This window comes from Culex quinquefasciatus, chromosome 3 (assembly GCF_015732765.1).
Source record: "Culex quinquefasciatus strain JHB chromosome 3, VPISU_Cqui_1.0_pri_paternal, whole genome shotgun sequence".
In the NCBI taxonomy this organism is placed as follows: Eukaryota; Metazoa; Arthropoda; class Insecta; order Diptera; family Culicidae; genus Culex; species Culex quinquefasciatus.
The window spans coordinates 95,672,864-95,688,225 of NC_051863.1; the positions used below are offsets into that span (position 1 = coordinate 95,672,864).

At 48.2% G+C, this 15,362-nt stretch overlaps 1 protein-coding gene and 1 long non-coding RNA gene across 6 annotated transcripts in view; both read right to left on the minus strand.

The window, feature by feature from the left end:
* LOC119770216 (JNK-interacting protein 3) overlaps window positions 1-15,362 on the minus strand; it is a 427,739-nt gene that overhangs the window by 25,567 nt on the left and 386,810 nt on the right. The window lies entirely within an intron of this gene.
* LOC119770221 lies at window positions 12,078-13,994 on the minus strand. The gene is made up of 4 exons (XR_005278721.1): window positions 12,774-13,994; window positions 12,500-12,659; window positions 12,317-12,433; window positions 12,078-12,089 (listed from the first exon to the last, which is right to left on the minus strand). It is a non-coding gene; the product is annotated as an uncharacterized LOC119770221 (long non-coding RNA).

Consider the following 15,362-nt stretch of genomic DNA (forward strand, 5'->3'; position numbering starts at 1 on the left):
GAATCGGAGTGATTGACGCCACTTTCCACATCGCGGGATTCGAAGAGAATCGTTGAAAATCCTCTTAACTGGAACGGTGAGAGCACAGGCTTTGATCAGCGACGGTGGAATTCCATCCGGACCTGGTCCTTTAGCTCCGTCCACTCCCGAAAGCGCCTTCAGAGTTTCCTCGTCGTTGAGCACCGGAAGCGGCAGCGGCAGATGGTGAGTTGGTACATATTCAAATTCGTGGTCGCGGGGTGGAATTGCATCAGAACTGTGCACCGACTTGAAGAAATCAGCGAAGAAGTTGGCGGCGATGGCTGGAGATGTTGAGTTCAAATCGCGGTACGAAACGTCTGTTGGAGTTCGATTGGCGTTTTTCCGGCTGTTCACGTAACTCCAAAACTTCGATGGATCGCTCTTTAGACTCCTTTGTGTGTTGTTGATGTAGGATCGAAAGCTTTCTTGGTTCAGCGCGTTGTATTCGTCCTCGATGTTTTGCACCGTCACCTTGTCCCATGCTGTCTTTGATTCCATGTATCGAGATGTTGCCTTGCGTAAGCGGTTTCTGAGCGTTCGTAGTTCATCGTTCCACCACGGCAGCTTGTATCGGTGGCTCATTCGACGGATTTTCTTCGGAACGACTTCGTGTAGGATGGAATTGAGCCTTTCATAGAAGTTTGCAGTAGATTCATCTACCGAGGAAGTGTCAAGCAGAGTGTCCCAGTCCACGGCGGATATTCTCTCGTTCAGGAGGGCATAGTCACACTGGTTGAAATCGAAGATTTCATCTGCATCATCAAGGTCGTCATTGCCACCGTGATCATAATCCAGTTTTAAAAGTATTGGCTTATGATGAGCGTCTGGTTTTAAAAGAGGACATGGCGGATCGATGAGTTCAGCAGCAGTCGCATCACTCACGAATGCCAAGTCAAGAAGATTTCCGTGTGCACTCGCCAGATTGTTGATTTGCAGAAGTCCGCAGGAGAGCATCGATTCCAACAGCAAAACCTCCTGTTCTGCCGATGCGTTGATTGGGAGAAAGCTGTGCGTATCGTCATCAAAGAACCAGGTTAGCGCCGGAAGGTTATAATCGCCGACGACCAGAACCAAATCTCTTACTCCCGCCATGCCGAGAATTTGCTGCACAGCGCCCGTGTGGAGCTGGTACACATCGATGTTACTTGCTGGTCGAATGTAGATACAGCAGATGAAAAGTGCCTGATGTGGTAGAACAATACGGACAGCGATTTGTTCCAGGCTGCCACAACCCACGAGTTCGACGTCTTTGCAGTTCCGTCCTGTTTTGACCGCAACCAGTACACCTCCCCCGCGTAGAAGTGATGATGTTTCTGCACTTCGGTCGCAACGAAAAATGTCATATCCCGCAGCAAACTCGGAGTTTTTAATCCCCGGTACCAGCCACGTCTCCGTAAAGATGATGACGTCGTAATCACAGGAACTAAGGGCTAACAGCACGGAATTTGTCTTTGTCCTTAAGCCTCGCACGTTTTGATAGTACACGTTCAAAAAACCACGCTCTGACGACGCAGAAGCTGGATCAGATGCAGTCAATGCAGCAGGCATGCCGGAATTCGCGGAACCAAGGTCTTCCATAGTGCCGTGGTACACGCACCCCGGTGCAGCAAGAGTTACAAAAGTCGACGGCGGTACAGTAGCGCTGAAATCTGAACGAGCGTCAGGGCTGGTATGAGACGTGCTGAATTGGTACTTGCCGAAGAGCACCGGTTGAGAGACCCCTCCCCCAACACCGACACCAGCACCAGGACGGCTCTGATGGCTGCAACCAGCTGGACTTCTCGTGCGGTAGCTGAATGAGGACGTGGTGGCGTTGGGCAGGCGAGGGGCTCTCATAATGCTTTCTACGGTGCGTCCTGGCGAAGACTGGATGGCTTGGGCTGGCAGCGGTGAAGCGTTTGCAGTCCGCGTCGAGGTCGACGTGGATGGACAAGATCTGTGAGTGGGACTGGCATCAGGTAGGACACGTTGCGATTGAAAAGGGTACTTGCCGAAGAGCACCGGTTGAGAGACCTCTCCCCCAACACCGACACCAGCACCAGGACGGCTCTGGTGGCTGCAACCAGCTGGACTTCTCGTGCGGTAGCTGAATGAGGACGTGGTGGCGTCGGGCAGGCGAGGGGCTCTCATAATGCTTTCTACGGAGCGTCCTGGCGAAGACTGGATGGCTTGAGCTGGCGGTGAAGCGTTTGCAGTCCGAGTCGAGGACGACGTGATGAGACTCGAACTGTAAGTTGGGCAGGCATCAGGTAGAGAAACTTGCAATTGAGAAGGATACTTGCCGAGGGGTGCCGTTTGAGAGACCCCTCCCCCAACACCGACACCAGCACCAGGACGTCTCTGATGGCTGCGACTAGCTGGGCTTCTCGTGCGGTAGCTGGGCGAGGGTGCGGTGGCGTCGGACAGTCGAGGGGCTCTCATAATGCTTTCTACGGCGCGTCCTGGTGATGAAGCTGATAGATGTTGAACTGAAGACTGTTGCGGAAGTGAGGGTGTTGATCTGAGTGTGTTCGTTAGTCTGTCTCGTGATCCATAGGTGAACCACTGTGACTCGCAGGCGAAGTTGGTTCCGTATCCTTTTGGGTCAGCTCCGTGTCCGGCGTAGATTTCGGGGTTGACTTCGACGTTAACTTTGGTGTTGGTTTCGGCGTTGACTTTGGCGTGGCTTTCGGCGTTAACGGTTTTGTTGGTGCAGGTTGGGCAGGAGGAGGAGGCGGATTCTGCTGAGTCTGGTTGATCGCGTTTGTCGGCTCCCAAAAAAAATCTCCGGAGCGCTCTTCAAATTCTCGGATCACAAGACCGCGAGGCCACGTGTTAGAATCGAGAGCCCTGTCCTTCAAGTCGACGTGCATGCCAACTTTGAATGAGATGAACTTCATTCTGCTGACATCTTTACCTTTGGCAACCAGCATTTTCACTTTGATGTCATTGACTCCAAGGCGATCGACGGCGAGCTTAGTAATTTGTTCCTCATTCACTCTTCGGGAGACGCGGGATAGATACAGCCAGAAGCGGTCTTCGACGCTGGCAGCTATTCCATTCCCGTCTGCATCATCCTTTAGAACGCCATCGGCAAGTCCTCCATGTTTGCCGACGTCATCCTTCGGTGGCAAGGGATTCGGCACTGGGGTGGCGCTGGATTGTTATCAAAAGACGGCGCGATCCTGTGCCACGTGAACCACCCGCACCTTGACCGGCAGACCTAGGGGTCAACGAGTTTGACGCAATAAGCTTGGCAAAGTTTGAGCTTAACTCAGATTTCAACTCAGACAGGATTTCCGACTTGAGCTGCTCCACTATGCGATTGTGGTGGCTCAGCGATAGTTCCTGGCCAGCCTCAAATGCGCATTGGACAGAGCGACGATGGCGCAAGTCCGTCATAAGGGTTGTGCAAGAACGGCAGAGCCAGAAGATCTGGCGGTGTGCAGCAATCTCCTTCAGCAGCTCCGTTTTGGCGCCACTGCAATTCAGATGAAACACCGCGTTGCAGAATCCCTGGCACGGAACAGCAGAATCCCTGGCATGCAACAGCCAAATCTACTCACCTGATGATTCCATGTTGTTCTTAGTGATATTCTTCACCACACCGAATGCATTTGTCATTGATGAACGGCCTGTGCTTGAAGTTCTTGAAGCTTCTGAAAAATAACAAGATTGAAAAATAAGTGTTATTAAAATGAAACTGGATTGAAATTCACCTAAATTCAATAATCTTTCGATTGACTCGTTTTTCAAAGTATTTGGTTAGTTTAAACATTTGAACAATTTAAAAAAAAATCGTAATGGGTTTATCAAAAAATGTTAAAACCAGCTTTAATATTTTTTTTTCAAGTCATTTTAGCGCAAAATTTATTATCTTGTCCAAATTGGTAAAAAAAATCCCATAGTTTCAGAGAAAATTGATGAAACCTTTCAATACCAAAATAATACCAAAATGTGGCATCCTGACTTAGAAAATTTTCCACAATTTCAATTAATTTCTGTAGGGGGTATATCAAAAATGTTTAAAATCAAGTTTGAAATTTCCGGTTTTCAATTAAAGCATTCGCTTTGAGACATCATTTTAGCGCAAAATTAATTATTTTGTCAAAATTGGTCAAAATTTTCCCATAGTTTCAGAGGAATTTGATAAAATACTGTAATACCAAAAGAATACCAAAATGTGGTGTTCGACCATTGACAAATTCTGCAATTTTGTAATATCAAAACAATACCTTAAATTGGTATGATACCACATTTTGCTCTTGCATAATCCTTAAGAAAAATTTTAAAGGGTCCAGGAATACCAAAATTTCGTATTGATACCAGAGAAAGGTCAGCGAACGACTGGACAACGCGTACCATAGGTGCTTCGAGTACCGGAGGTATAAAATAGACCCACCAAGTGGTCCTTTAGCCTCTTGTTCAGTAACTCCGATACCCTGGCCTCCCCGCGGCGCTGGCCGGGATACTAGTAACCATTGGAGAGATCGGGTAACCAACCCCGGTGGGAACTATGGTAGTATGCTGACAGGGTAAGGGGGGCTCCACCCTCTTCGGAGGGTGTAGCTGTACCGTTAAGCTTCGAGACAAAAGCCCCCGTTACGGTGTCGAGAGAAAACCGCAGCTGGGTCCCGGAAGCTGCAAGGTGGCAGCCCCACCCCGAGACTAGGTATTCGCAGCCCTGGTTAGGCGGCATACCGAAGCGAAACACCAACTCAGAAAAACGAAAGAAGAAATTCAGGACGGATAAATCGGCATCAGACCAGGCGATGTAAAAAGGACAACGATTGGAAACTCGGTACTTGGAACGTTCGAACTCTCCAAGATCCTGCACGTGCTGGCCTTCTTGCCCGGGAGCTGCACAAGCTGAACGTGCATGTGGCCACCATCCAGGAAGTTCGATGGCCCGGTCATGGAGAGCGAGAATTCACGGCGGTGGACCCCATCGCCAACACCTCTTTCAAGTACCACATCTACTACAGTGGCGGCGAAAAGGCGATGCACGGAGTCGGGTTCGTAGTGATTGGGGATCAGAAGAACCGAGTCATCAAGTGGAAGGTGGTGAATGACCGGATCTGCGTGTTGAGAATAAAGGGCAAATTCTTCAACTACAGCCTGATCAACATCTACGCGCCGACGAACGACAAGCCCGATGACGATAAAGACGCTTTCTACGAGCGTCTCGACAAGACCTATGGAGAGTGCCCAAGACACGATGTGAAGATAGTCATCGGAGACGCAAACGCGCAGGTCGGAAGGAAGCCTTCTTCCATCCTGTCATCGGCAAGGAGAGCCTTCATCCTCGCACGAATGACAACGGCCTCCGTTTGGTCAATTTCGCCGCAGCCAGAGGAATGGCTATCTGTAGCACCTTCTTTGCGCGCATGAACATTCGGAAGCACACCTGGCGCCACCCGAATGGCGAATCGTGCACGCAAATCGATCACGTTTTGGTGGATGGTCGACACTTCTCGGACGTGATGGACATCCGATCGTACAGAGGACCGAACATCGACTCTGATCACTTCCTGGTAGCGTGCAAGATCCGAGCTAGGCTGTCGAACGTGCTGACCCCGCGGACGGCGAGGATAGCGCGGTTGAACGTCCAGCGCCTCGCGAGCAGCGACGTTGCTGCAGAGTACAGTCGGAAGCTCGACGAGCGGATCAACGAGGACGCGCCTACGGGTAACCTGGACGAGCAATGGGGAGCCCTCCAGAGCATCGTCAACACAACGGCTACCGAAGTGATCGGCACGACCAGAGGACGCAAACCCAAAGGGTGGTTCGATGCAGAGTGCCAGCGAGTGACGGACGAGAAGAACGAGGCCAGGAAGCGTATGCTGGTGAAGGGTACGCGCCGAAACTGTGAGCGATACAGCGAGCTGCGAAGAGCTGAGAAACGAACCCACCGCCGAAAAGAACGGGAGTACGACGAGAGAGTACTTGCCGAAGCTCAAGCACAATACAACGCGAACGATAAGCGGAGGTTTTATGCAACTGTCAACGGTGTAAGAAAGAAAGCGACGCCTTCCCCTGTTATGTGCAACGACCGGGAAGGTAACCTGTTGACAGATAAGACAGCGGTAGCGGCCAGGTGGAAGGAGCACTTTCAACAGCTGTTGAACGGTGAGATGCGAGAGGGAGTCGTCGAGGACAGGATGAACGTTGAGGATGATGGAATAGCTGTGGACCCGCCTACGTTGGAGGACGTGGAAAAAGCCGTAAAGGAGCTCAAGAACGCGAAATCCGCGGGAAAGGACGGACTTCCGGCCGAACTTTTCAAGCACGGGAGCGCGCGGATGATCGAGATTCTGCACCAAATCGTCCAGCGAATTTGGTGCGAAGAACAGCTTCCGACCGACTGGTTAGACGGGCTCATCACCCCAATCTACAAGAAAGGGCAAAGACTCGATTGTGCCAACTATCGAGGCATCACAATCCTCAACTCAGCGTACAAAGTACTATCCCGAATCCTGTGGAGCAAGCTGAGACCGTTGACCGAGACCTTTGTCGGCGAATACCAGTGCGGTTTTCGAGCGGGTCGGTCAACGACGGACCAGATGTTCACTCTGCGACAAATCCTCGACAAGTTCCGGGAGTACAACCTGCAAACACACCATTTGTTCATCGACTTCAAGGCGGCGTACGATTCAGTCAACAGAAACGAACTTTGGAAAATTATGCTAGAACACGGCTTTCCGGCGAAGCTAATAAGACTGATTCGTGCAACGCTCGACGGAGCAAAATCAAGCGTGCGAATAGCTAACGAGACATCAGAAGCTTTCGTTACGTTGGATGGATTGAAGCAGGGCGATGCTCTCTCGAACTTACTGTTCATCATAGCGTTGGAGGGTGCTGCTCGAAGGGCAGGCGTGCAAAGAAACGGAACACTCATCACTAAATCGCACATGCTGCTTGGATACGCTGACGACATCGACATCATTGGTATCGACCGTCGTTCAGTGGAGGAGGCGTTCGTCCCTTTCAAGCGAGAAGCTGCGAAGATCGGACTGACCATCAACACTGCCAAGACCAAGTATCTGGTTGCTGGCAGAGCGCGTGGCAGTGCAGGTGATGGTGTTTCGGAGGTGGAAATAGATGGAGAAAGATATGAGGTGGTGGATGAGTTTGTATATCTTGGTACACTTGTGACGTGCGACAACGATGTGAGCTGCGAAGTGAAACGGCGGATTAGTGCTGCAAACAGGGCCTTCTACGGTCTTCGTAGCCAGCTAAGGTCCCGCAGCCTAAGGACGCCTACGAAAATCACGCTGTACAGGACCTTGATACTCCCTGTAGCTCTTTACGGTCACGAGTCGTGGACGCTAAAGGAGGCTGACCAGAGAGCACTTGGGGTCTTTGAGCGGAGAATCCTGCGTTCTATCTTCGGCGGCAAGCAAGTAGGAGACCGGTGGCGCAGGCGCATGAATTTCGAGTTGTACCAAGACTACAAACATGCTGATATCGTAAAAGTCATCAAGCACGACAGGCTGAAGTGGGCTGGACATGTAGCCAGAATGTCGGACGAGCGGGCGGCTAAAACGATATTCAGCAGCGAACCTGGACGCGGTCGTCGGCTTCGTGGAAGGCCTCGTACGCGTTGGCTGTGTGCAGTCGACGAAGATGCAAGAGCGGCCAACATTGTAGGCGACTGGAGACGAGCGGCCCAAGATCGAGCATCCTGGAAATCTTCGATTAGTTCAGCGTTGGGTCGATAGACCTGTTGCTGATAAAGTAAAGTAAAGTAAGTAGTACCAGAGAAAGGTATTATTACGCATTTCCCTTGTTATTTACCCATGCTCGGGAAAACCTTCGTGAGCCAAACAGCAGCAGAGGAACGCCTTCGAAGGAGAGTGGTGCGAGTGCAAGACGACATGAAATGCTCAAAAAGGACAAGGCGAGCTTCCTGCAGGAACTGCAGCTGTTCCACGACCGGAATGGGTAAGAAGAAAGCTTGGGTGTTTTATGGGGCTTGTGATTGATTTTGTTTGTTTTTTTAGGATGGGAGGTAGGAATGTGGATTCGCACCGGTTGTATTCGGTGGTGGTGGCCCGGGATTGGTGATTGAAGGTCAATTCCCGCGAGGACTGTAACGAGATCATCTAGGAGATGGTGCTGCCGAAGAGTTGCGTGAACAACGAGATTGCGTTGAAGAAGATAAACATCCGGTTTTTGGACAAGTACGAGACAGGTGATTTTCACGGTGAGGAGAAGGAGCCGACGAAGAGGAGGACGACGAGAAGCGGGATAATTGGAGGTAGCCAGAGCGGATGTTGCACTCGGTGCCGGCAGTTTACAACACCTTTGAGTAATGAGAATGTGTACAGTGGTTTGCCAACTTCACTTACTTCCATCTCTTTTAGCAAATAACCGTCTACAAATGCTCATCTCGCGACGGCGCAGCTCCAGCCGAATGAACCCTGGACAGCGTGCCGAAAAAAATTGTGTCATTCTCGAAGGAGGATGCCCGAGCATGGGTAAATAACAAGGGAAATGCAAAATAATACCATTCAATGGTATCAATACCAAGTTTTGGTTTTCGAGAGCCCTTGAAAAAATGTCTAAAGTGTAAATTAATACCAATCATTGGTATTATACCAAATTTTGGTATTGTTTTGTTATTGGGCAAATTTTAGGAAAATCTCGAATTTTGACAAACGCAAATCTACTCCAAATTAAAGCCAACTATTTTATTTTGGTCTCAAAAAGTCATTTAATGATCTTTATAAATTAGGGAATACCATACATTGGTATTATAAAGATATTTTAAATAAAAATATTATAAAATAATGGTGATTCAATAAAAAATCTATTTGAAATGATGTTTAACATTCTTAAAAGTATGCTGATACATTTGAAAATGATAAGAAAAACAATAGGTAGAACGTGAAAAATTTAAAATATTAGAATGGATTTTACTTAACATTGTTTGCATTTTTCGTCAAAATCGATAAACTCAAAAAAATAATGTCAATCTTTGTTAATTTGATGAAATAACTCTTTCAATACCAAAATGTTGGTATGCATGTGGTATTCGAACTTCGTTCTAAAATCCTTTTAATATTGGATTTGTGTCGAATCCTGTTCAGTTGGAATCATGCATCCTCGAATATCCCACGAAAAATTCCACGCTGCCTGGGCTATAGCCTTTCTCGTTCTGGTTTAGTTTGTTTCTCTTTCTTTGAATTTCCTGATATTTTTGCCTGCAGCTAAAACATGTTGATGCAGCAGCAGCTCGTTTTCAACAAGCGTTGATAGCTCAGTTGGTAAACGGGTAGCTAAAATGGTGTCTGCACCTTACCTGTCATGAGTTCGATTCCAGTATTCCTCTAGTTTTCTTTACCTGATATTTTTTGGCTCTCCAAAGCAAGACTTCGTTTTCCTGCCTGTTCGAAGGATTTAAATATAGCATCAAAATTCTACCCATTTCTCATTGCAATCCCATTAGCCAAATTGAATTCCAGCTGTAATCCTATTGAGAATTTTCATTGTTTTTTGTCCAATGAGATTTTTATTTACCCGGAAAGTTGTGTTTTGTCTGGTATTCAATTGCCCTTGGAATGGCACGTTTTGGTATTGCTTTGGTCTTCCCCAAATAGTTTTTTGGTATGATTGCATGGTATTATACCATCTATTACTGGGCAACCAAGGGCACATTTTGGTATTTGTTATTATGCCAAGTAATACCAAAATATGGTATTCCCGTATTATTTACCCCTGCTCGGGTGAAGTGCTCGAAATCGAATTCCGTTCCGAGGGCCTCATCAACCCAATCTTCCGGATGCGCTTCCAGAATCGGGAACTCCCCGTTCAGGCACTTCACTTTCCAGCCAGGAAACGTCGATCACCCTTGCCGAATCTACAGCCAACTTCTTCAAACCTGTCCTGATGAAGGCCGGCAACGTGACCATCCTGTTCTCTACTTTGTAACCGTTGGTCACAATCCTTAACGAATTCATGCTTCGCTTCAGTATTTTTATTACACATTCACCACACTTGACAGTTGGAAAGGGGTGAAGCGTGCCGCTGTAAGTGAAGCCGATGTCCATCTATTTCCCGATGGGGCAGCATGGCAGCGCCCATGCGACAGAGCGGGAAAATGGATGGGAAATCCTGGACTTGGGATCAACAATAAAAGCGCCGATCTGGGGAGGATCGGCCTCTTTTAATCTACAGGCGTCCGAGTGGACAGTTCGCGCTCGTTGGAGTGAAGGTTGCCAACTGCCTTCACGCGGAAGTGCGGGACCAGGAGGTTCCGTGAGCGCGCGTTCACCCGGATTGGTCGGCCTAGGCAGTATAAGTCGCGTCGCGCTCTGCCTACGTCTAATCGTCGTAGGACCACCCCCGTCGTCTGGCGCCTCCCCGCGCCATAACCGTAAAGGACGACAACCCTCAGGCCGCTGGCCTTCATCGTCAAGGAGGGACCCCTCTCGGCACGCTCGAATCGGTGGACTCCGGAGCGTGCCGATTCGTCAAGGAGGGAAGACGCCTGCCCGAACGAAGCCAGCAACGCCCGCTGGTCGTCCAGAACAACATCCGGCGAAGGAGTCCGGAGAAGAACCGCTGCACCGGCGACGAAGACCGGATCAAGCAGCCCGTCAGCCAGCCCCCAGTAGGACCGACGCCGCAGAGTGGAGCTGGAGCTCCTCTGCCGGCCCGTAACATCGCCGGAGCGCGATCATCGGCTGAGCTTGTAACGGTACGTTAGCCCCCAACAACCCACACTAAACACACCCACACCCACACTTACAGAAACAAAAATAAAGTGCTGAAAGTGAAAATTGAATCCGTCGTGTTTTTCTGTTCGATCACCATCTCCCTTGAATCACCTAGTAGTTTGCCGACCCTGGGATTACCCAAGTCGAGTCTCGTGCTACGCTGGCCAAGCCATTAGTTTCAATTGGCGCCCAGCTCAAATCCGCGAAAGGTGATCAGGGTGGGTGGAATCGAGCAGAAAAATCTAAGGATTTTTCCAACGGGAGGTGGCAGGAATCCGAGTAAACTCGGTTGGTCACTGTCCACTTACCCTAGCGAAAAATTTGTGAAGATTGCACTTAAGCCGCGGTCCTTCACGATCCTGTTCAAAAGAGGATCTTGCGCGCTTTCCAAAATCGTTTTTGGCACGACTTAGTTCGTTGATTTTGGTCAGCAGCGAGTTTTAGAACTTTATGCTGCTTGTACATACTGTGAATAACGTCCTTATGTGTCTAATACACGACAATCATGCAGCAGCATTCAGTGTTATTTATTTTGTCTCGTCTCTTTCGTGTTCATTGTTTGGACTTGACGAGCAATTAAATTATATTTTGACTACCACACTATTCCTCCAACACACACAACAATACAATACAAGAACAGTAGGGAAGAAAGTGCGACTGATTGGTACCCGATCATAACGATCGTCAGTCGAGTCCTCTCCAGCAGTAGTGTTGAGAGGAAAATCTTAATTTACGACCATTAGCAGGTCAAGAGTCTGTACCGCACCGGCGAATACAAACCGGCGGCAGATTAGGAGATTAATAGAGGAATGTAAACCGAATGTGAACCCACTAGTTACTGTAGACCCAGGCATTTGACAAGTGACGTCATCCCTGGAGAGGTAATCGCACCTGAAAATACTAAATAATTACCTTCTGGATTGAGCCGACAAATTAGGCGATGAGTAAGTCCTGTGAGGCTATCCAAATCTTAATCCTAGGCACCGAAGAACCGGATAGCAGGCGGAGTCTTGCCCGGGAGGTGGCCAAAAGCGGAACAGTTGAACCAGAATTGCCGTGGACCCAGCTCTGTGACGATGTCATACCTGGCAGGTGATCAAAAGAAGTCTTGTTTCCTTCATGGAGTAATAACAAGCAAGAATAGGGGAAAGCCCCACATAAAATCTTTATTTAAACTTTTTCTTTTCTAGTTTCTTAATCCTAATATCCGTCGACACTTAGTATGGTTCCGTTGGTGAAGTTGTGGCCACGATCGGCACCGACTTGGGTGCTAGGGATTCTTCGGGCGATGTCCCACTACCCTGGACCAAGTCAGCTGATCTGGATTACCCGGCCTCACCGAACGCATAAACGAAAGGTGGACGATATCTGGAAAGAAACGAGAAAATAATGAATTAGTTATGAATAATAAAGTACAAAACATAATCCTGTAATATTTTTCAAGAGTTGAACTATATGCAAGAGGGATTAGTGTGTGTTAGTCTTAGCCACTCTCCCCTAAAAAATGTGTGGGTGGAGAACCCCACCTTCGTGAACAGGAGGGAGCGGCAAGATGGCATATGTTTATGGTGTTGTAATGAACCTAAACTACTCACCATTGTTATCGATGATCCATAGCCCAACGGGCCAGTTCGTGGATGACCAAGGGGCGAAAATTAATAACCCTCGGTCTGAGCGCGGCTGGTGGTGTAGTGGTGAGGGGATCAGTCGACCTAACAAAATTTTATTGATCTTAATTATCGATTAAAAATTTTAATGTGTACACAAAAATTTCTTACCTGTAGCTGATCTTGCGCGTCAAGATGGCTATCATGGTGAATCCCGGGATTTTCAGTGGACTCCTGCAGGCCAGTCTTTAGAAAAAGACTGCGTTCCTGGCAGCGATCTTCCACGCACTATTTTGCCCTCTGTGGCCCACCAATACTAGTCAAAATTACCCTAAAATAGAAGATTTTCGTTATGTTTGTAATGCATTACACTTACCTTGTCCTTTCGTTGAATTTTCGGCCAATTTTCAACACATTTATACCGAACGTGTGAGTAAATTTTCACCTGAATACACTTTCACATATACGCAATGTAAACAATGCGATATGCTGACCTTTGACAGATTAGAGACGTTTCGGGAACTGTCAGACAGTTGACCCGTCAGGAATGAACCCTTGTGGTGAACTTCCGAATATGATCGAATGTGATCTAAAATTGGATTAAATGCGCATAGTCCATGGAAGTTGAAGTCGTTGAAGAACGCTTATGTAAAATTGTAAATAGAGTTGTCTACTAATATTTTGGGATTCTTTTTAATAATTTATTTTAAATTGTAGTGCATGTCTAAATTTTAATTTATTTATTTGTATTTGTTTGCTATGCCAACTTTTTCAATATTTTGAATAATTTCAATAAACTTTGAGATTGATTGTCACTAGGACACGCAGAAATGTGCCTACAATGAGGCTTGTACATAAACAAGTGACCACTTACACAAGTCTGCGAACCCGAGGAGTGCTGAAAACGATTTTGGAAATGCATTTCGCTTAAAAAAATGTTCATTCACTTCGTGCCTTCACATTTTTTCGCCGGGGTAGTGGATAGTGTAACCGTTGGTCACAATCCTTAACGAATTCATGCTTCGCTTCAGTATTTTTATTACACATTCACCACACTTGACAGTTGGAAAGGGGTGAAGCGTGCCGCTGTAAGTGAAGCCGATGTCCATCTATTTCCCGATGGGGCAGCATGGCAGCGCCCATGCGACAGAGCGGGAAAATGGATGGGGAAATCCTGGACTTGGGATCAACAATAAAAGCGCCGATCTGGGGAGGATCGGCCTCTTTTAATCTACAGGCGTCCGAGTGGACAGTTCGCGCTCGTTGGAGTGAAGGTTGCCAACTGCCTTCACGCGGAAGTGCGGGACCAGGAGGTTCCGTGAGCGCGCGTTCACCCGGATTGGTCGGCCTAGGCAGTATAAGTCGCGTCGCGCTCTGCCTACGTCTAATCGTCGTAGGACCACCCCCTGTTGTCTGGCGCCTCCCCGTAAAGGACGACAACCCTCAGGCCGCTGGCCTTCATCGTCAAGGAGGGACCCCTCTCGGCACGCTCGAATCGGTGGACTCCGGAGCGTGCCGATTCGTCAAGGAGGGAAGACGCCTGCCCGAACGAAGCCAGCAACGCCCGCTGGTCGTCCAGAACAACATCCGGCGAAGGAGTCCGGAGAAGAACCGCTGCACCGGCGACGAAGACCGGATCAAGCAGCCCGTCAGCCAGCCCCCCCCCCCCCCCAGTAGGACCGACGCCGCAGAGTGGAGCTGGAGCTCCTCTGCCGGCCCGTAACATCGCCGGAGCGCGATCATCGGCTGAGCTTGTAACGGTACGTTAGCCCCCAACAACCCACACTAAACACACCCACACCCACACTTACAGAAACAAAAATAAAGTGCTGAAAGTGAAAATTGAATCCGTCGTGTTTTTCTGTTCGATCACCATCTCCCTTGAATCACCTAGTAGTTTGCCGACCCTGGGATTACCCAAGTCGAGTCTCGTGCTACGCTGGCCAAGCCATTAGTTTCAACTTTGCCGCGCGCGTCGAAACGTCCGTCTGGAACCGTCCAGCTTGGGGCTTCGGAAGTGACCGGTGGCGTACATCGGTACAGCTTGGACTTGGATTTTGGCCAGAAGCGTTAAATACATTAACAAAATGTCTTATTTAACATACTGTTTAAAACTTTTAAAAATAAATATAAAATCAAGCCTAGAATCAAGCACATTTTTCTGAAATTAACACTGTAGTATTAAATGTTGTTTATTCTTGCTATAAAAGGTTTCTTTTCCAATTAAAAGTAAAACACTTTTATCGATACAACGATTTTGTTCCATAAATGCATGGTAGTATCAAAAACTTTCCAACTTTTAAATTGAAAAGTTTGAACTTTCTACGAATATTCACCAACGCGAACTTTTAATCCAACGAGCGATCTTTTTAAATTCAGAGTATTTTTTCTTTGTGTGTATATACACAGAAAAAATCAATTCCCGTAATCGTGAATTAAGTTCATGAATGTGAGATCCACGAAGGAATTTATTCATGAGTATGGTGCATTTGCACCATAAACGTGAATATATTCCTTCGTGGTTCTCATAATCGTGAACTGACTTCACGGTTTTGAGAATTGATTTTTTTCTGTGTAGCTATCTAAGCCCGATCTCACACACACTAGCACACCATTTGTTTTTCTGGTCGGTACAAAATTTAACCCCACTTTTTTTCGTGTACGTACACGCAATACATGCGCACGTAGATAACTCTATAGCTGCTTCCGGTGGGGAGGATGTTCGAGCCGAAAGCTGTCAGCCCGAAGAACATTTTACGAGTGAGCAGTGTCCAACCCCACGGCTACTGCGATCGACGACAAAGCTGGCAACCGCGCGCCGTTGACGACGGTGCGAGAGCGAGAGAGGAGACAACGGCGAAAGGACAACGATCGAGAGGAGAGATTTTGGCGCGCGAACAGCACGGACGAGAATTATCTGCGCGTCGAGTCGAGGACCAAGCAAGTTCGTCGCAAGCAACCGAAGTGATCGGACGGAAGTCGCCGCCGCGATCGCGAGTTGATTCGAAAGAAACCTTAAGTTTAATCGCTAGTT